Source organism: Parasteatoda tepidariorum, chromosome 2 (genome assembly GCF_982258835.1).
Source record: "Parasteatoda tepidariorum strain Cologne lab strain chromosome 2, Ptep-v5.0, whole genome shotgun sequence".
Classification (NCBI taxonomy): Eukaryota; Metazoa; Arthropoda; class Arachnida; order Araneae; family Theridiidae; genus Parasteatoda; species Parasteatoda tepidariorum.
Window position 1 is genome coordinate 49753774 of NC_141756.1, and position 22020 is coordinate 49775793.

General features: G+C 30.6%; 1 non-coding gene across 1 annotated transcript; it reads right to left on the bottom strand.

Moving 5' to 3' along the window:
• Positions 1-226: 226 nt before the first annotated feature.
• On the bottom strand, positions 227-298 carry TRNAG-UCC (transfer RNA glycine (anticodon UCC)). Its single transcript has one exon. It is a non-coding gene; the product is annotated as a tRNA-Gly (tRNA).
• Positions 299-22020: the final 21722 nt, after the last annotated feature.

Below are 22020 nucleotides of genomic sequence, written 5' to 3' on the forward strand. Positions count from 1 at the left end.
AAACTAATACTTGTTTAAGATAATTTTTGGGATATTATAGATCCCTTAATTCAATGTGTGTTCAGTTTAATTGAATTGTATAATTTTTCGTAATTTAATTTATTTCATGATCTTGCCCTAGCCAAAAGCGTATTTATTCATGTTTCCCCCCAGAAAAATAATAATTAAATAAATACTAACCGATGCGGAACTTTAAAAAAATCATACCTAAATAAAAAAGGAACACTGCGTCGGCCGGGAGTCGAACCCGGGTCAACTGCTTGGAAGGCAGCTATGCTAACCGTTATACCACCGACGCTTACAATACTTGTTAATGTTAATAAATAAAATGCAAGTAATTAGCATATGATGACCAATATTTTTGTGTTATATTTTTTATTATAAATATACATAATACATACCTTAATAGTTGAGCTAGGGCTAATTTGAAAAATTACAGAGACGAAAGAGAAATTTGTTTATTTTAAATAGTTTTCTTTGAAATACTAAGTAAGAAAAATAAAGTTAATAACTTAATTTAAGCACAATACATAAAGAAAAAAAAAGTTTGGATTAGAAAATTCGAACAGAATTTTCAGTACTTCACTATCACAATATAATATTATTTAATCTAATATTTAAATTAATTCATAACACATGATATTTTTGAAAAACCTGGCGAAAATGAATTCGAGACATATTTTTTTAAATAAATAAATAAATAACAACTTTAAAATTATAATTCTTGTTGTTACAGAAAATGTCCTTTTTGTATTGGCGGGGAGAGAGGTTCTAATTCATCCAGCCAAAAAAGGCTTAAATATATTTATATTAATAGCTGAAGACGCTGAAAATTTGAATCTGTCACTATTATATTATTATGTAAATTTAACGGATAAATATTTAATTCATAGAAAATATTTTATGAACAACAATAATGCGATTTTCAAATAAATTTAAAATGGTCATTAGAATAATAAAAAGAAAGATCACCAATAAAATTATATTTTTCGCATTTAAAAAAAAATAGATATGTTTTGTTCGAAATGATTCATTTTGTACTGAAGATTGAATCCCGCATATATTTATAAATTTCAAAAAAATAATTTTAAGCATGAAATTATATATGTATATGAAAATATATCATTCCGATGGCATTCTGATAAGCATTTTCTGATAAACAATATTCTGATAAGCATTTTTTAATTATTATTATTAATCTTTATTATTATTATTATTATTATTAATTTATTAATATTTTTTTATTATTTTTTTTAAACTTATTACTTTTTTTTTTTTTTTTTTTTTTTTTTTTTTTTAATAATTACGCTTGTTTTAGGAGCAGACTCGATAAGTTTACCCCAGGTATCCACCCATCTCTTCAAACCACTGCCAGCTGATATTAGAAAGAAAAAAAAGATAATTTCTAAATTTAATTGTAATAATATTGTAATAAACACTGTAATAATTCAACATTCATTACATTGCAGGTTGCTTTATTTATTAATTTTACTTCTGCAGATATTAAATTTCGAATTTTAAATACATATATCTATTCATTATTTGTGATGTTTCTCAGATTAAGCAACAGAATTGAAACAGACTCGCAGAAATATAAAGTTTTTAATTTAATACAAAATTCAAATCTGTCTTTAGAACTTACAAGATTTTATTATTATTCTTAATAGACAGATAGTGTTAATTTCTTAATAAATTTCTACATAGTTTTTGATAACCCAATTAAAAATTTTAAAAAAAATAGGAAGAAACTATTTTTTTTTTCTTTCTCCACTATGGGATTGGAAGAAATTTAATTGTGGTTGGGTGAATTATTTACTTATTTTAAGTTTTATTTATTCCAGTTATTTATTTTCAATCTCAGAATGACGCTATAATTCAATATTTCAATCAATGTCGCTAATTTAGATATTATTCACAATACTTATATTTTTATTTATTGATTCGATATCGATCATCTAAATTTAAACACGTAGATAGTTTTAATATCGACCCAGAGCTTGTCAAATAATTAATACTCGTTGCACGTCTCAGGGCACTTAGCCAAAATAAGTACCTTTTCACTTAATTAAAGGTAAACGTTCATTTTCGATATTTTTTCTATAAGTATTTGCCTCAATCCTCCTCTAAGGAGCCGTGGTGGCTAAAATGGGATAGAGCGCTCGCCTTCCAAAGAGGTGAACCGGTTCAAATCCCAGCAAGGGCTGATTGATACGAATTCAGCATCCGGCTTGTGCCCAACCACGGTGCTGACGTAAAATAACCTCAGTGGTTAGAGTTCCTTTGTTGTCAGGCTAACCGAGGGAGGATCTCGTGGTCTTCCTCTCCATCTAACGCAAATACGGGTTAGTTCCACCAAAAAGTCCTCCACAAAGGCAAATTTCTCCCAATACTTGATCCAGGAGTTCCCTTGTCTTCTGGATTGGATACTTTGGGATTATCCCGTCGACCATTTTCGTCAAACCTAAAAACCGCGCTAAGCCTAAAAACTAGCGCCAAAGAAGTTGGCGAACGTTGGCAGGTCGACGGGATAATCCCAAAGGGGAATAAGGGGGGGGGGGATTATTCCGTCTACCATTTTCGTTAAACCCGATATTATCGTTAAAAGGTAGTTTATTTAGTATTTATTATTTAAAATTAATTATTTATTAGTTTTTTTATTATTATGATTTAATACATTTATTGTGTTTACAATGTTTATTTTGTAAAAACTAGCGCCGAACCTAAAAACTGGCACCAAAAGATTTGGCGATAATCCCAAAGTATCCTGGATGGGGTTTAAAATTGCAAGGCTACGGAGTTGAACATTGGTTGACGAAAAATGAAAATTCGGCTTGCTGTTCGGTCGCGGTCGGCGGTTATAAAATTAAATCATCCTCTAAGCTAAAAACCAAAAATTATAATGCAATCATTTTACAGAATCACAACTCTAGATATTGTTTTGTTTTCGAAAAATAATAAAATAAAAATTTAAAAAACAATGTTTATTAAAAGAATAAAAAAGGAGAAAATAGTTCTACTTTATGACTCTTAAAAAGAGAGAAGAAGGAAACTTTCAGAAGACCTGGAAAAATGTTCGTTGGTGATGGTAGTTTATTTCAACCTAAACTAGCGCCAAACCTAAATGTACGTTGTTCATGATACAAAAACAGAATTATTTTCTCCTTTTTAATCAGATTGAAAAAAGTAATTTTTAAAACCTTTATTTATTTATTTATCTATTAATTTCTTTATTTATTTATTATTATTATTATTGCTACTACTACTACTTTTTTTTCTTTTCAGGTTGTGTCTGTTATTTTGTGACAGAGAGTATCGTAATTTCAATTGCTGACAAAAGAAGAAACAAATTTTGTTTATAATATTTAACACATTATTGCAACTTGTTTTGTCATCAAGCACAGACTACTTACCATAATTTGTCTGTGTAAATAACTCCCCTAGTCATGCGTCTGGAGTGGTGGTGGTGACTACGTTTACAAGGTTTAATTATTTGAAATAGGGATGGCTTGCATTATTTAAGACAGATTTTGACTGGGATTGGAGAAAAAAGGGAAGCAGGGGAGAAAGAATCTCCCCTCTTTTAAATGCGATATTTCTTGTTTCAATAGCAGCAGACGGCATTAGACTTCGTGGCGAGGGGAATTCTTTCCATAGACAAACTATACGAACTATAATGACCTGTACTACAAGAGCTCTGGAATGATCATTCCAGATGGAGTGACGTCACGAGCTACACAATTCTAGTTAGAAACTGCTTCTGCAATTGAGTTCTCCAGCTCGTCGACAGAAAAAAGATCTTATCTATATAATTCTTTGCTATAAAAGGTGTTTCTTCTATATAATTCTCCTAATTTAATTTGCAATTTTGCTATCCAAGTCATTTATCAATGTTATTTTCCTTTAAATAAATGATCCGTGTTCTAAGAAGTGGCTAAACAAACCATACAGTAAAAAAATATATATATGAATAAACATATAAAATATAAAAGAAATGAAAAAAAAAATTGTAAAATAAGTTGCATGCTATCTCTGAATATCTAATACAATACATAATTATATTAGTGATAAATTGTATTTAGACTGGTAGACTTCTCAGAAACAATTGCAACTTTACTTGTATTGCCATGCAGCACAGACTTCTATCTGAAATGTGGATGCTCTTCCAGTTAATCGGAAAAAGTTCAGAATTTTGATTGATGATAAGTTTCGTTAGGCGATAATATCTCTATAAATTCTTCTTGTATCAATCTAGAAATGATGGAAACATGTCTTGTAATTTTTAACAGAGGTGCTGTAGAGACTTCAGAGCTGGTCGAAAAGTGGTCAAAATTTCGATTGCAAGATTCTGTTACTATCACTAACAGAGAGAAAAAAATTAACAAAAATGTGTTAAGAAAATATGGCTTGCGGTACAAGTTTGTAAAATGTTAATTTCTAAACTCTACATTGAGTTAAAAATGGCGTCAGGCTTTCACATTCGAGATTGATGGACTGACACTTTTCGAACAAAATAGTGTGTGTCTAGCAAATAGTGAATGTGGGAGATAATTTTCCAAATAAATTTCAACTTGCAATTTTAGAAATTTAGTAATATTTCATTCCCATAAATGAGGTTTTATTGCAAATTTTTGAAATAATAATGTTCATATCCCTTTACAAAATAACTAATGCAGAATATATATGTAAATAACTTAGATGAAACTATTTAAATAATAAGTTAGAAACCAAAAACAAGAAAGCATAATGGATAAACTAAATAAGAAAATGCAGGCAAAAATTCAAATATTGTATTAAAATTGTATGAAAATTTAATGATACACAAAAAAAAAAAAAAAAAAAAAAAAAAAAAAAACACAAGTCAAAAGTACACTGAGAAAATACTAATATGAACACGTCTACATATAAGAAACGTAAATAAAGATAAAATTACTGTTAGAGTAAGCAAAATAGAATAACATAAAATATAAATTGCCCGATCTTTAAAAATTTAGTACTGACCACTTTCGAAAAATTTGAAGAAAAAAAATTTTGAAAAAGAGAGCAAAATCTTTCAATGATTAAAAAATCCAATAAAGTGCTGTTATCTATATTCTTCAGGAATAAAAAATCCTAAATTTCACCCCATAGGCCTATTTATGCGGGCTTCAATATCGGCTGAATTAGTTGAACTTCTTTAAAATACTTTGAATTAAAAAATTATAATTACAATAATTAAAATGAAAATTATAATTCTCTAAGGTAATTTTGAAATTCTTAGAAGCTGAAAGAAAATTTGTTTTATTATTACAAATAAATTTAAACCTAAGAATTTAACCAATCAAAATATTCTTAAAAGTATAAGTTGGAATTAAGATGTGTTAAACTAATAACATTAAACTTAAAATCTCTTCTTTTATCGTATAATCCAATTAAAAAATTTTCATTATGAAGTTTAATTTAAAGATCTGAAAAATTGGTGCCTTTAACATTTGAATTAGTCTTTATTAAATTAAGTTAGTTAGGATAAATATCTTTAATTAAATCAAAATCATTACGATCATAAATAATTAAATCATCAATAAATCTAAACCCAATTAGTAAGGATACAGTGTATTAGCAGACAATGTGTCCCTTGATGAATGTTTTTGCTAACGTACATATCTTTAGAATTTCGTTTTCGCTTGCTTTTGGTTTCTGACTTTTTGTTCAATTTGTTTACATAAGACAAATTTGGTTTTAGCTGCTTCTAGCACTTTTCTGTTTTGACGTATTATTTTAAAGCATTTTTCTTAAAATTTGCTTAAATCAATTCCAGACTTTGATTGGATAGATAAAATTATTTATAAGCTGTCCTTTATAACGTGAAACTTAGATATTACTTCATCAAATCAACTTACGCATCTTCGTACTTAAGTGTCAGTCCTATCAATCTACTTCGTATCTTATCACTCGGTATACTTTCAAATCCAAACCAACATTTAACCCTTTGACGCAGATGGAAAACCGGATTACGTTCAACTTAAACCAACAGTTAACCTTTTGACGCAGATGAGAAACTGGATTACGTTCAATGCACGTTCAATTACGTTCTTTGACGTAGATGGAAAACTGGATTACGTTCAAACTCAAACCAACAGTTAACCATTTGACGCAGATGAAAAACCGGATTACGTTCAAACTTAAACCAACAGTTAACCCTTTGACGCAGAGGAAAAACTGGATTACGTTCAAACTGAAACCAACATTTAATCCTTTGACGCAGATGAAAAATCGGATTTTGTTCAAACCCAAACTAATAGTTAACCCTTTGAAGCAGATGGAAAAACGGATTATGTTCAAACCCAAACCAGCAGTTAACCCTTTGACGCAGATGGAAAACCGGATTACGTTCAAACTCAAACCAACAGTTAACCCTTTGACGCAGAGGAAAAACTGGATTACGTTCAAACTCAAACCAACAGTTAACCCTTTGACGCAGATGAAAAACCGGATTACGTTCAAACTTAAACCAACAGTTAACCCTTTGACGCAGAGGAAAAACTGGATTACGTTCAAACTCAAACCAACAGTTAACCCTTTGACGCAGATGAAAAATCGGATTACGTTCAAACCCAAACTAATAGTTAACCCTTTGAAGCAGATGGAAAAACGGATTATGTTCAAACCCAAACCAGCAGTTAACCCTTTGACGCAGATGGAAAACCGGATTACGTTCAAACTCAAACCAACAGTTAACCCTTTGACGCAGAGGAAAAACTGGATTACGTTCAAACTCAAACCAACAGTTAACCCTTTGACGCAGATGAAAAACCGGATTACGTTCAACTTAAACCAACAGTTAACCTTTTGACGCAGATGAGAAACTGGATTACGTTCAATGCACGTTCAATTACGTTCTTTGACGTAGATGGAAAACTGGATTACGTTCAAACTCAAACCAACAGTTAACCATTTGACGCAGATGAAAAACCGGATTACGTTCAAACTTAAACCAACAGTTAACCCTTTGACGCAGAGGAAAAACTGGATTACGTTCAAACTGAAACCAACATTTAATCCTTTGACGCAGATGAAAAATCGGATTTTGTTCAAACCCAAACTAATAGTTAACCCTTTGAAGCAGATGGAAAAACGGATTATGTTCAAACCCAAACCAGCAGTTAACCCTTTGACGCAGATGGAAAACCAGATTACGTTCAAACTCAAACCAACAGTTAACCCTTTGACGCAGAGGAAAAACTGGATTACGTTCAAACTCAAACCAACAGTTAACCCTTTGACGCAGATGAAAAACCGGATTACGTTCAAACTTAAACCAACAGTTAACCCTTTGACGCAGAGGAAAAACTGGATTACGTTCAAACTCAAACCAACAGTTAACCCTTTGACGCAGATGAAAAATCGGATTACGTTCAAACCCAAACTAATAGTTAACCCTTTGAAGCAGATGGAAAAACGGATTATGTTCAAACCCAAACCAGCAGTTAACCCTTTGACGCCGATGGAAAACCGGATTACGTTCAAACTCAAACCAACAGTTAACCCTTTGACGCAGAGGAAAAACTGGATTGCGTTCAAACTCAAACCAACAGTTAACCCTTTGACGCAGATGGAAAATCGGTTTGCGTTCAAACCCAAACCAATAGTTAACTCTTTGAAGCAGATGGGAAACCGGTGTCTCTATTTTATATATATTTTTTTCTGACGTTCTAATTACAAGCAAAAATTCATTTTAATATTTTTTTAATTATGAAAAACAGTCTAATAGTTACTAAAAACATCTGTCAAACAATCGGAATTATATTTATACTAAAATATATATATAATCCAAAAAAAGTAGTTTGATTTTTTTTTCATTCAAATTCAAAATTGTATAAATATTTGAATTTGCAAATTAAAGAAATAACAATGATAAATAATTGTTTCTCTTAGATCTAAATAACTGCAAACAGGAGTAAAATTTGAAAAATTATTGTTTGGAAGTGAGCCGTGTTTGAAAGATCTTACCTTTAACGCAGAAACCGGTGTTTCATAATTAAATTAATAAAATATTAAACATAATACTTTTTACTTACTTTGACATTAAATCAAAACACGGTTCACTTCCAAACAATAATCTTTCAAATTTGTAATTATTTGCAATTATTTAAATCTAAGAGAAACAGATGTTCATTATGGAAGTTCCTTTAATTTACAAAATCAACTATTGAAAAAATTTTGATTATGAATGAAAAAAAAATTCTTTCAAATTCTTTTTTGGATTTTATATTATAGTACAAATAAAATTTTGTTAATATATTTGAAATTAAAAAAATATTAAAACATACTTTTCTTGTAATTAGAGAGTCAGGAAAAAAATATATATAAGAGAAGCGTTCCATCTGCGTCAAAGTTTCATGCTAGCTTCTTAGCCTTAATAAAATAAATTAATGCATCAAATTGATTACATTTATAAGATGACCGGTTTATAAAAAAAGTGTATCTTAAGCTACGTGAAAAGAAATTTTTTTATTTTGTTATTTGATTTGAATAAACTTTTAAGACAATGGGAGATCACAGAAAATAATTTTAACGAATCAATTTTCCTACGTCAGAGCTTAATTTAGGATCCAGTCAGTTGATTCTTATTTTGTATAAAAAAGAAAGTATATTTAAGCTAGAAAAAAAAACTGTAATGAAAAAAACTCATTGTAGATATTAAATAAGGGAAATAATTTTTACCACTATCGTCTTTTGAAGTCATTAATAACAAAAAGACATAACGCTTTTGTTCCATCACTTATGCTCATTGGTGTGTCAGCATTTTGTACGCGTCGGTTATATTGATTACTTTTCCCGATAGATGCCGCTACAAGTTTAAAAGCTCAGAACTTAGGTGATCGATTCATATTCATTGGTCGAGGAACAATGCAATAAAAATCGAATTACCAAAAAAATATTTCTTTATCTTTTCAGTTCGAATCCACATCGGTTTTTACACAATTTTTTTTCCTTCATCATTATCGAAGAAAAATATTCATTAAAACTCTTTGCAAATGAAGACGCTCTAAGATTGAGAAACCAAGCTGTTCTTTTCCCTACTCCAGTTTTATCAATGAATTAATTCAAGCGTTTAGCAATTATAATGCAGTGGTTGATAAAAGTAACTTTAACGCTTGACTAAAATCTCTTGTAAGTGGTTTATGGGCTTCTTTTCCCAGATAATTATTTGGGAGAGAAGGGAGTTATCACTTTAACAAAAATAATTCGAGTTTTTACTCTCAACAATATTTATCGGCTTTTATTCTCAGAGTTCTTCAGAATTTTTTTTTTTACCCCTCCGCGACGATCCTTATTGTTGTCTTAATTTTGTCGCGAATTTTTCACGCTACGTGAAGTATCGTTCTGCTGATGGGAGATAGGGGGAAGGGAGGAATAGAAGGAAAATCTCATTATCCTACGGAGCCGGAGAAAATAATTAAAACAAAGCCGATAACGATGACTAACAATAGCTTTAATCTTAATTGAAAATCGCAATCGTACGGAAAAAGAAATTTCTCGGGTAAACAATGCCGCGTTCCGGATTTAATTGGGTTTTGATCATGCGTGCATTTTGTTTACATTGGCTGATTGCTATACTGAAAAGCTCAAAATTCTTGTGTAAAGGCTTTCGATAACAGCTAAATTGCTTGAAATTTTTATTTTATTCTGTATTATGCGAGGTCACGGAGATTCAGAGACACAAAGCCGTCGCTTATCTGATGAAAGGAAATTTGTTTTAATGAAACCTCATTCAATACAAATAGCATTTCGAACGAAATCGACTAATTGTTTGAAATGGAATTGATATTCATTCTTTTAGAAACATTCTTGCACAAAAGGGATGGATTTTAAGTTTATTTTAAAAAACCGAAACCGTGAAAGGAAGATTATATTCTTCCTTACAAAATGTTCAAAAATAATAAGTATTTTCAAGTGTTTCCTTTGTTTTGAGATAGGAAATTGTTTCGTTTAGGGGTCATCTAGTTCTGTCATTGATATAAATCGTCACAGATATTAAAAAAATATTTGTTGGGAAAATTGATTTTAAAAAATTAAAAAATGGACATGGTTCGTTATGTAGAGTATCTACCACTACAAAATTACAACTACAATTCACTAGTATATAAGACATGTTAACTCGACTCTATGTTGGGGTACCTTTTCATAGATGACGGTTGACATGGTCGATAACTCCACCCCCCACATTGGTGACCTTCGGACGTGATGTGAACACGCCTACCTTGGCAAAAAAAAACGCCCAGTCTGATCTGGATACGCCTACATCGGCAGTAACGCCTACTTCGTTGGATGGTCCACATTGAACAGTTGACTTGCTACTTGTGACTGCATCATTATCCACCTCCTCACGCAGTTGTTACTCAGTCTCATCTCGATCACACACAACGTTGGCTTGCATACACTCGACTGCTAACGGCAACACAGGAGCGATTACAACCGTGAAGTTAATACACCTCTCACATTCAGCACTAAAAAAATACGGTGATCTTAATACAGCTCTCCCGGCTTCGCACAAAACAGCAATGAATCAACAAGTGGCATCCATTCATCGAATTCTATCATAGCTATAATTCTGGTGGGGGAGTACTGTAGAGTATCTACCACTACAAAATTACAACTACAATTCACTAGTATATAAGACATGTTAACTCGACTCTATGTTGGGGTACCTTTTCATAGATGACGGTTGACATGGTCGATAACTCCACCCCCCACAGTTACATCATGTGTATACATTTCAGCATTAATAAATAAGTGAATAAAAAAAAAATTCAAAATTATCTGTAGAGTGATTTGGCGAACTTTTCTGTGTGAGTCTATCAAGAAACTGAAAGATATAATTTAACTAAAATTAGTAAATATTGACAGATTTGTTACCCTCCATCTAATTTGGAAACGGCTTTGTGGTATTAGGTTTTAACAGGTAATGAACTAGACCATGACGTACTAATATTAGAACTCTCTATCAATGTACGCCTAATCAAGTCGAATCTTTAATCAAAAGTTAGTTTCATATTATAAGTTAGAGAATCACGAAAATATCGTCTTAAATTATCAAATAAACAGTATTTATGTGTAAAAGAGCAAGCGATTATACTTAAAAATTAAATACAATGGTGAAAAAATCCTCAAAGAGGAAGAAAAAATACCAAGCTTCGGTTTCCGCCGAGCAAAACGAACTAACAAAATAACTAGAAAAGCTCATACCACTTTCTTTTTTCGTTTTTTTCAATGGATATAGACTTTTTTTTTTTAACTCTTTAAAATATAGAGAGTAGCAGCGATTTGGAAAATATGGTCCTGAACTAAATAGTTAAAGCAGAAAAGAAATTTTACATTTGCTGATCCTTAATGCTAATTTCACTTTTTGAATATTTCGCAACGTCGAGAAACTATTTAAACGAATCGAATAGTTTTTGCACACATTTATAAAATTCATTTATCCAAAGATAATTCCCGTAAAAAATAGTTTTCAGTAATTATTCATTATTTTTTCATTATTTTATTTAATATTTTTCAGAAAAGTTTCGAATTGAAAAGCAAAAAAAAAAAATTTACATCATTTTAAAATACATAGGATTTTAAATGACTAAATATAAAACAGGAAAAAACGGTCCAACAGTTCTGAGTTTATAAATTTTTTAAAAAATAGCGCTATTTAAAATTTGAGGGCCGAAAATGGTGCTATAGATTGAAAGAAATTCATTGAAGTCAAGACGCACTACAATGAAGCTATTTTCGCCATGAATTATCATCTTGGTACATATCTTTCCTTTTATTTTAAATATCGTTGATTTATGGTTTTTTCGTTTCAAAAACTTCACTCGTATACCAAAGAAAAATTAAAAGAATAAATAAAGGAAATATAAATGCTTCTTTTTATGTCGAATTCTATTTTTGATTTCTAAACCTGAGTATATAATTATAAATTATACATTGATTTTTTTTGAACCTTTATATCTTATTTTAAATTTAAGACTAGTAGAATGAGCGAGCAAAAAGTGCTAAGATGGTGAAGCGATAAGAATAAAATCTACACTAGCTGTTCTGAGAGTAACAGAGCCAACAAGACTTGCACAAGCAGTTCCGAGAGTTACAGGGAGCACAACAGTTGCAGTTGCACAAGCAGTTCCGAGAGTTGCAGGAACAACAAGAGTTACAAAAGCAGTTTCGGAAATTGCTGGAAAAACAAGAGTTGCACAAGCAGTTCTGAGAGTTACAGGGACAACAACATTTGCGCAAGAAGTTCCGAGCAACAGACGTAGCCTTTAAAATAATTTAAATAGGAGATCATTAATTCGTAAGTAACTTTAAATCAAATTTTCTTTTCTGTGCATGTTTTAGTTTAGCGTAGAAACTATTAGCAGAAGAATTATAGCTTCTTGCAGTTACGTGTACTCTTACGTCTGAAGTTGAACAATATGTTTTGCTTTACTTTGTTTAAATTTCTGATTATTTTTGGAGCAATAAAATTGCAGCATGATTTTTCACAGCTATGTACTCTAACGTCTGATGATAAATATGACCAATAAGTCTTTTAAAGATGATAAATATGACCAATATGTCTTTTTTTCTTATTTAAATTTCAGATTTATATTGGAATAACTAAATTGCAAAATTGCGTTTTCCCAAGAATGAATATCAATCCACTCCAACAGCTTACTGTGTTTGTTGCTCTATCTGCAAACGGTGTCATAGCGACTTGGAATATACATTTGAAAAGAGTGAACGAAAGGATCTGAAATAGATTGAAGGACTGGCGAGCGATAACGAGCAGAGTGCGAGCCTTTAATGTAATTAATATATATATATATATATATGTATATATATATATATATATATATATATATATATATATATATATATATATATATATATATATATATATATATATATATATATATATATATATATATATATATATATATATATATATATATATGTTGCTCGCCTCCGTGGCTTTGGTTCACAGGTGCCCACTCGGTAACGTGAAATGAGTAACAATTCCGGCATCTTCTAAGGCGAAGAATAATGTTCAGTGCCTGCCATTTGAGAAGGGAAAAAAAAAAAAAATTAAAAAAAAAAAAAAAAAAAAAAATTTTATATATATATATATATATATATATATATATATATATATATATATATATATATATATATATATATATATATATATATATATAAAATAGATAGATAGATAGGTAGGTATTAAAAAATTGGAGTATGAAACAATACTAAGGAGAATAGAATGGGCGAAACGAGCTTAGATAAGAAAGGTATCTGAAAGCAGCTTCAGGAGTTGGTAAACAGCCAGAAGAAGTGGAAGACCCTTACTTCTTGAAAAAATGCGTAGTGTAAACAACGATGCCCACCATGAACGCTTTGTTTAATTCCTCCCTTCTTTTTCTTAAATGTAAAATAGTTTTGTCGATATTTTATGACGTAAATTTTACAAGACCGCCACTCTTTTTCCTTTGGAGATTTTTAAATGGAATCTGCTTGTATCTGCTCAGGCAGCGAGATCAGCAAAAATAATTTATGCATTTAAAACAATCATGGATTTCTAGACTTGTTTAAACTTCATCATTTCGTGTTAAATCATTATCCTCTTTCTATCATTCTTGCTAAAATGTACTTTTTTTTTTGACAAATATTTTAACATTGCAATCAATAGTGCATATAAGCACTGTAACATATATAAACGTTGCATAACATACATAAACATAACATCTATAAACATTGGTAATCAATAGTGCGTGAAGAAATCTACAATAATTTAAAAAATTCGATTATTGTTAAAAAATTAAAGAAGAAAACATTTGTATGAAATTGTTTATGTATCATATTTAAACAATATGATCAAAAATTCAACTCTTTGAAGCAATGAAAATCAATGGTTAATGAATCAAGCAATAGCAAATCTAAATTCTCTCTTAAAATGAAATAAAGGAAATAATCTAGAAATTGGTAATGATTGCAACAAGTAAAATATTATGCTTAAATAAGGTTTCCATCAAAACGAATCTGGGCGACATTTCCGAATTTAAATAACTTTTTCGCCAAATAATCCCCCACGAGTTTTCAATTTCTAATTAGTGAAGTTCCGAAAAACCTCAGAAAATAAGCTCAAATAATGAATGCCGTTCTAATAACAATGAATAATGCCTTTCCAGAAATCTGAAAAAGATTTCAACAATGGCCCAACGACAATAGAAAACCTTTGGAGAGTAACATATTATGTGGCCTTTTGTCAATGTGGAGTACCAAATTACGTTATTTTCTGAAGATTCTTTGCCAAATCTATTCGAATTTTTTTTCCGTCCTCTTTTCTCTATAGTCAAAATCGCTGCAGTTTTGTATCTTCCAACGGATGCATTTTTAAAGTGCAGTACGTTTTTAAATTTTTCCATTTCGTTTTCAAATACAAAAGAATTTTCTGAAAGATGGGGAATCTTGTATGAAAACGGAAAACAGATTCGAACAAATAGGGAAAAAGGAATGAAAAAAGGGAATTCCTTACAGACTTTTAATCCCACTTCAATGATTCCATGAATACTAATTTTAACGCTCATTAGCAGTGTATAGTTTAAAAATTCTTTTCTGGAGTTAACTGAAAAGACTTCTCCAGAAAAGGGGAAAAAAAGTCGAGAATGGGAATAGAGGTGTTCGTATCCGATGCCATCGTGTTTTATTAAACTTTGAATAGAATTCGGTTGTACAAGAAAGCAGGAAAACAAAAGAATTGACTATTCTATTGCAAATGTCTTTTAGAATAATTTGCATCGAAAGCGCTATTCCTTTTGGGTGTATTTTCTATTGGAAAATAGAAGCAAAATAGTTTCAGGGGGGCTAGAACCGGAAAAATCACTTGTCTAAAACGAAAAAGCCAAGAATATTATTTTTAATTTACATTTCCAATGTTCTATAGGCTTTTATATGTAAATACTGAATTATTTCTGCTTTTTGCTTTTCAGATATAAAATAAGCTACTCATTATATTACTTTTAAAAATGTTTTGAAGCGAAATAAGAAAAAAAAATGGGTTCATTCGATGAAAGTTAATCTTAAGGAATCTTTCGCATTTTTTGAACCATAGCTTTTCAAATTTGAAATAGTAATTGAATCTTGTTTAAAATATTCGGGAATTATGCACTGTCATTAAAAGTTGTTACAAGGCTATTAACTTTGTTTTTCTCACTTTCATTCGAATTTATCCTATGCATGACAGTCATGTATTTAAATGAGTTAAGGAAAATATAAATATGCTGAAAGAACTCTAAATGAAAACTTCAATTCATGATGGGTGAAAAATGAAATCTTCTTTGATGATTTCAATGTAAAGAATTTTCTGACAAAGAAAACCGTTGATGATTTTATAACCGTTGAACAGGCAATCCAATTTTGAGTGTACGACTGCCAATATTGAACTCTGTAGCCTTATAATTTTGAACCCATTCCAGAAGATAGGAAAACTCCTGTATCAAGTATTGCGAAAATTTTACCTACATATAGGATTCTTTTGTAGAATTAACCTGCGTTTTGCGTCACATGGAGAGAAAAACAGCGAAAAACAGCCACGGTTATCCCGACAGTAAGGGGACTCTACCCCGTAACTCGTCGACATCTGAATTTGTTTTACGTCAGTACTGTGGTCGGTGCGAGCCGGGTGAGGAATACGTATCGATCAGTCATCACTGAGATTTGAACCCGGGACACCTCACTGGGAGCGTTCTAAAAAATATCGGAGTTACTCAGATTAATTACCTTTCCTCCATGACCATCTAGCCTATTATTAGATTCAACTATTGTAAGTGCCTTAAAGGTCCATCTTTGAGGAAAAATATCGAATATGTATTAAAGGAGAACAAAATACTTAACTTGGGTAAAATATTGGATATGCATCTAACCCACAATAACATTTTCCTAATTATTCTCAAAAATGCAAAAAAGTATACACTTAAAGGCTCGCAAATAAGAATTTGAGCTGGAAAAAACTAAAGACTCTATCGAAATCTCACGTAGTACTACCAAGGAAAGCGGGATTAAAAGCATCAAAACCTATGATAACAAGAGAAAGCATAAAAGAGATAAAGACGATTGTTGGAAACACCCCCACATTTCATAAAGTAATCTAACAAATTTGTAGGTTTAAAAATGCAACCGTATTCACTAGTGATTTGACAAAAATCGTTTTTTATCCTTCTTTGCTTAAATATTGATTTGTGAGCCGTAATGTGCATACCTTTTAACTTCATTTTTACGAGAATTCCAAAAATATGTATTAAGGGCGTTGATTCAAGAAAATCCTTTAGTTTGAAATATGTTAAACTAAACAGAGTGCTTAATACTCATCTTGTCTGATGACAATACAAATTTTATTCGTTTCCTAGCCATCAGAAGCAAAATTTGGAATCATACTCTCGACAAAAAAATTTATCATCACTTAAAATTACAACCAGAGCTCTGTGCTGAGTTATAATAGCATTTCTCACATAAGCTGCAGAAGTTGTCATACTATTATCACCAAAATGAATTTATCGTCACTTCAGATTCCTACCAGTTTTAGACTAACTAAAGGGCTCAAATTTCTGCTGAAGCCTTGTATCTGATCTCAATACGAATTACAATTGTTTTTTAATCATGAAAGCAAAGTTTATTATCAATGGAAATTTTGACCTGCTTTTCAACATAAATCAACTGACTTCAAAACTAAAATGAATAAGTGAAATCATTAAATTAAATTGAAATTTTAAAAACAAAGTTTTTTAAAAAGACTAAAAAAGAGAGAATGATTTTTTTTTTTTTTTTTTGTCAGACTTAAAACGAAAAACGTTTGACTCGTATGACATCGAAAAAAAAAAGAAGAAAAAAAGAAAATTTTGCTCCTAAAATTCCCCACGTACTTCGTTTTAGGTTTGAAAAGAATAAAACCGCTTCCTTTCTTTAAGTCAATACGCATTTTTTTTTAAATTTTTATTTTGTTATTTTTATTGCTTCCTGCATGAGTAAATAAAACTATTGGAGAATATGGTACTAATATTTTAATCAGGACAACGATCGAAATTTTAGACCGTTTTTTCATATTATTTTCACTATTTATGCACTCTCATGTCCAAAGGTTACGAACAAACAATTTTTTTGCTAACTATTCAACTAATTTTAATTATTTAATTAAATATTAAAAAAATATTTAGCAAAGAATTTCGAATTCTAAATTAAACTAGCTTTTTATTTTATTTTAAAGCACCTTTAAATTTAATTGATAAAAAACTATTGGCTTTTCAATTTCTTATTTTTTTTTATTTCGCACATTGTACAGTGAACAAAAAAATGAGCATCTTGAATAACTTTTGGTCTTAACAGTTCGAAGAGCTAACCCAAAATATACTAATTACTCAGTGCGAACGATATTTTAAGCTTCGAAATCAGGCACAAAAACTACTTCCTCAGAATAAACATTTTACAAAATTGTAATCAAACATTCATTTTTTTGACATTTATTACATTATATCATGGAATATGGATTGGTAAACATTAAAATATTTGGTGTAACTACCATCTAGAAAATATGGTCCCAAAAAATACGTCAGGAGTGTCTTTGAAAGCTTGAGCCTTATCTTATTTACTTTTTTTCTTTTTCTTTTGCTTGCTTTTTTCACTTACTTACCTAATCTAACGCCATAACTCAAAAAAGCGAATCAAGCGAAGCGAAGTTTTCCACACAATATTAAAACTAGTTTATACGAAGATAATTCCACGTAAAAAGTTTTTTTTCATAATTATTAAATACCTTAAATCATATAAATTTTAATGGTTAAAAAAATTTTGAATTAAAAGTTGGATTTTTACTCTAATTTAATCGGAGTAATTTTAAAAGGAAGAAAAAAATCAAAAATTTGAAAGAAATCGTCCAAATAGTTCTTGAGTAATGAAGTTTTTAAAAATACGACTTCTTTTAGATAGCGAAATACGAAAAAAGGCAAATCAACATTGCAATGCCCAAACTTTCGACAGTTCTCTTATCTAAAATGTTGAAACCATAATTTCAAGACTGCAACTACGACCAATATTTTAAAGATCATAATTCAAAACCCATCGAAAAAAATTTATGTATTTGTCAATGAAAGATTTTTTTTTAGTCTCATTTCGTAACTTAAAATATCGTCTGCGCTAATTAATTAACGCATTTAAGGTTAGATCCTCGAGTCCTAGTAAGTGAAAATCCAAGCTATACAGGGTATCCGTCTTCCCTCCCCCCCCCCCTATTATGCACACTGCATGTCGTTAAATCTTTATTTATAACGAATTTAAATAACTAGTTTCTAGATTCGACTGGAGATGCTTTAAACCTTAGAATTTCTCAAAAGAAAAAAAAAAGTTCTACGAACAACTAAGATAATTGCTTTCATTTTTATACAAAGAATCTACACTCAATTTATATAGCGCCCCCTCGGTACCTTTACTTTAACACTGGAGAAAGCAAAGAACGATTTTGAATCGGAGCGCTCCCTTGCCTAACTAGTCGTTAAACAAGCTTGTTGACATGACGATACTATCTAAAGACGGTGAATAAGGAATTCAAATAAGAAATAAGAAGGCTGGAAAAGTAAAAAGAAAGAACGAAAAATCACAATGAACTCTTCTCTCTTTCTTGAACAACCCGTTCATTTCGCTCTTTAAGCAGAGGCAGCCTTCACTTGACTAAGTCGATTTTTATTCTGCTACCATTAGCATTCTTATGTAAATGGGCCTTTTTCTAATGCAAAGCTAAGTTAGCCCGCCAGAGGACGCTTCCAACTGCTAATCACTTCAGCACGCGGTCTTCTTCCATTTTTCTTTTCTTGGCTTGAAAGGTGAAGAAGGCACTTCTTCTTCAAGTCACGCTGATTTATTTCGTGGTTGCTGGAGTGCAGTGTGAAAGTTCTTAGCCTACCCATTGGAAGCCGACGAAGCACAACGCATGTAATTATAACGCTGAATGTGGCGCTCAGCGAATCGGATCGAAAACAGGGAGGCAATTACTTCTGTTGATGTCTGCTTTTTTGAAATGTATCGTGCTGCCATCTGTGCGATGGAGCAGGTACTACTTGACAACTGTTGACATCGCCTTTTGTTCAATAGAGGGGAAATAAATAGGATACTCTGAAATGTAACCTTGTCACTCATGGAAAATTAATCCTCGTGAAAACTGAATGGGAACTACGATGAATAAAATTTAATAAATTTCGCTAAGTCTTTATAAAGATGAATAATTTTTCATAAACCTAGCAATTAGGAAAATCTAATCACCTGTTAAAAATGTTGAACACATATCAAGACGTTCTTATAATAATAAAAAAGAAAGAAAGAAAAAGATGGAAAGATAGGAAAGAAATTAGCTTTAGCCCATAAAGCTAAAAAAATTCTTTCCCCCCCCCCCTTCTTTTTAGTCAAATTTTAATCGGTTTTCACTCTAATGTGTGATGGATTTGGCTCTTTGTTCGAAACGGACTAAGAAAACTCTAATCTTTTGGCAAATATGTTGACTTTATTTTTGTGTTGAGAATGGCGATTAAGGCTTTGAATGATTTGAAAAAGAATTGTTCATATTGTTCAAGAATTTAAAATATTGTTAAAATTTCATCTGCCAATTTATGAATTTATAGGTTTTGAGCACCGTTTTTTCATATTTATTAGTATTATAGGAAATATAGAGAATAAAATATAGGAAGTAACAATATGAATATTTTGAAGTAGAGTAACGAGACTGAAAAAAAAAATTCTTCCTTTAATAAGGAATTTATGCATTAAAATAATTTTTATTTTCTTCATAATTTTACTTTTATGAATCATTTAAAAATATATAATCGTCTTGTGGTGGGGGGATCTAACTACATGTCCGATACATTTGAGATCAATTAAAAAAACCTTAATATTTTATATTTAAAATTTAATGAAACGTTCTAAACTATTCTTTGGTGCTCTTTCAAGACTACATGTAAGGGTACGTGTACGTACCCTGAATTCCTCCCTGTAAATCACTCCCTTTACAATGTGTCACCATTTATTCACTATGATGTTGATTTTATATGTTGTATGTTTGACATTAAATAAATATTTGTTGTACAAAAGGGGATGTAATTTATTTCAGTTCCTCGGTCAGGTTTTCAGTTCAGCATTAGATAGACTTCAACTTGACCAGGAATCAGACAGTTATGGTTATTAGCAAAAGATTTTTTGTACACAATATAAGATTAATAATAGAATTCAAAAAAACGCAAGATTTTTTTAAAAACTTTTAAAAAATATATATTGATGTATTTCTGGGAAATTTTGCAACCTTTGTACAGTAAAAGTAGTGTAAAAAGCATTCTTGATATTTCACTACACAAAAATAGTCCTTGTGTTTGATTACAACAAGATTTATCTCTGCTTCAATAAACCACTTTTGAGGCAAATATACACTAAAATTTTTTACAGTGAAGAATTATACTTAGTATCGCATTACACCAAGAATTATCTATGGTGTTTCACTATACCACTTTCGGTGTTAAGTAATTGGGTATTTGCCTTTCAAGAAGAAGAAGAAGATCGCGGATACCCACACATGTGACCTATGACATGTGACCTTTATAAGCAAGATGGCGTATTAAAGTCGAGCTAAGTCTTTCCACGTAAGCTAGAATGCTAATTAACGTGGAGTTAATTAAATACAACGTCGTATCGCACTTCAAATTTGTTAAATATGCTTCCTTCTCGTCCACAACTTTTACTTAACTTAGATTTATTATTTTTGTGTTTTATTGTAACCGTGATATATTTTCGTTTTGTGTACCTGGCAACGTTGAGGTCTAATTAGTTTGTTTATGTTCTACATGGCTTCATGGATTTCAACAACCAATCATGATTGAGATACCCACTCAACGTCATTTGCAGATAGTGGTCAGAAAAACTACATTAATTTTGTAGTTTACTACAAGTGCAACTACTTTGTTGCAATTGTAGTTAACTACAACTACAACTACTTTTTTTTTTAAATGCAGTGACTACAAACTACTTTCGAATTAAGTAACTACTTCACTTCTTTTAAGGAGACGAACTTTATTGGAAAACTTAATTTACACCTATGTTCGAAATGCTTTTGAATAAGAAATTGTCTTACATTGAATATCTGGGAATAATTTAGAAATATTTATTCATGTTTACATGAGCCAGTTTGTTATTCCAAAACATTTTTTTTTTCGAATTTATTCATTTGACCGTCAACTTTTTATGCCTCTTTTCGCCAGCAAATATTTTAATTTAAGAAATTCAAAATTATCAAATACTTGCAATTTTTCAAATTGTTTGATGATCTTTTATTTCTTCCCAGAAATTAAGCACATCGAAAATTCGGTCCTTTCCTTTGAAATATGATCAATGTTTCTGGGGTGTGCCTTTGCAAGTGAAAGTGCAGTCAAAGTGATTAATTATCTATTTTTCGTAATGGCTAGTTAAATATTAGTTATAAGTGATTTTAAATACGTCATTCCTGTTAACGCTCTGCTGTAGTCACAGGGTCATTTTCAGTGCATCCATTGACAGGCCCAGGAAGATTTCTACCCTTCAAATTCAAGAAATTAGTAGCGTTAGAACAGTGTTTCCTTTCTAAACTAACGTTAAAAGTAGTTGCCAAAAATCGCTACAAACTACTGTTTTTTTTCTTCTTTTTGTATCGCACTTTTTATTACACTACCTAAAAAAAAAGAAATAGCGCACTACACTAAAAACTACGAAAAAAGGTAACGACTACAGTAGTTTTACCACTTGCATTGTGTTACTCCCGACCATTGCTTGCAGGTATCCCATTGATACAATTTTCGGCGAAAACAGGGACTTGAATGTTTTACAGAAAAAATAGAAAAAAAAAGAGACATTTTTAAAGATAAAGATTTTAAATTAGATTTGAAAAAAAAGTTGTTTTTAAAAAATTTTGGCATTTACTATTTCTTGCATTACTTACAAATTTTGCACTGCGTATGA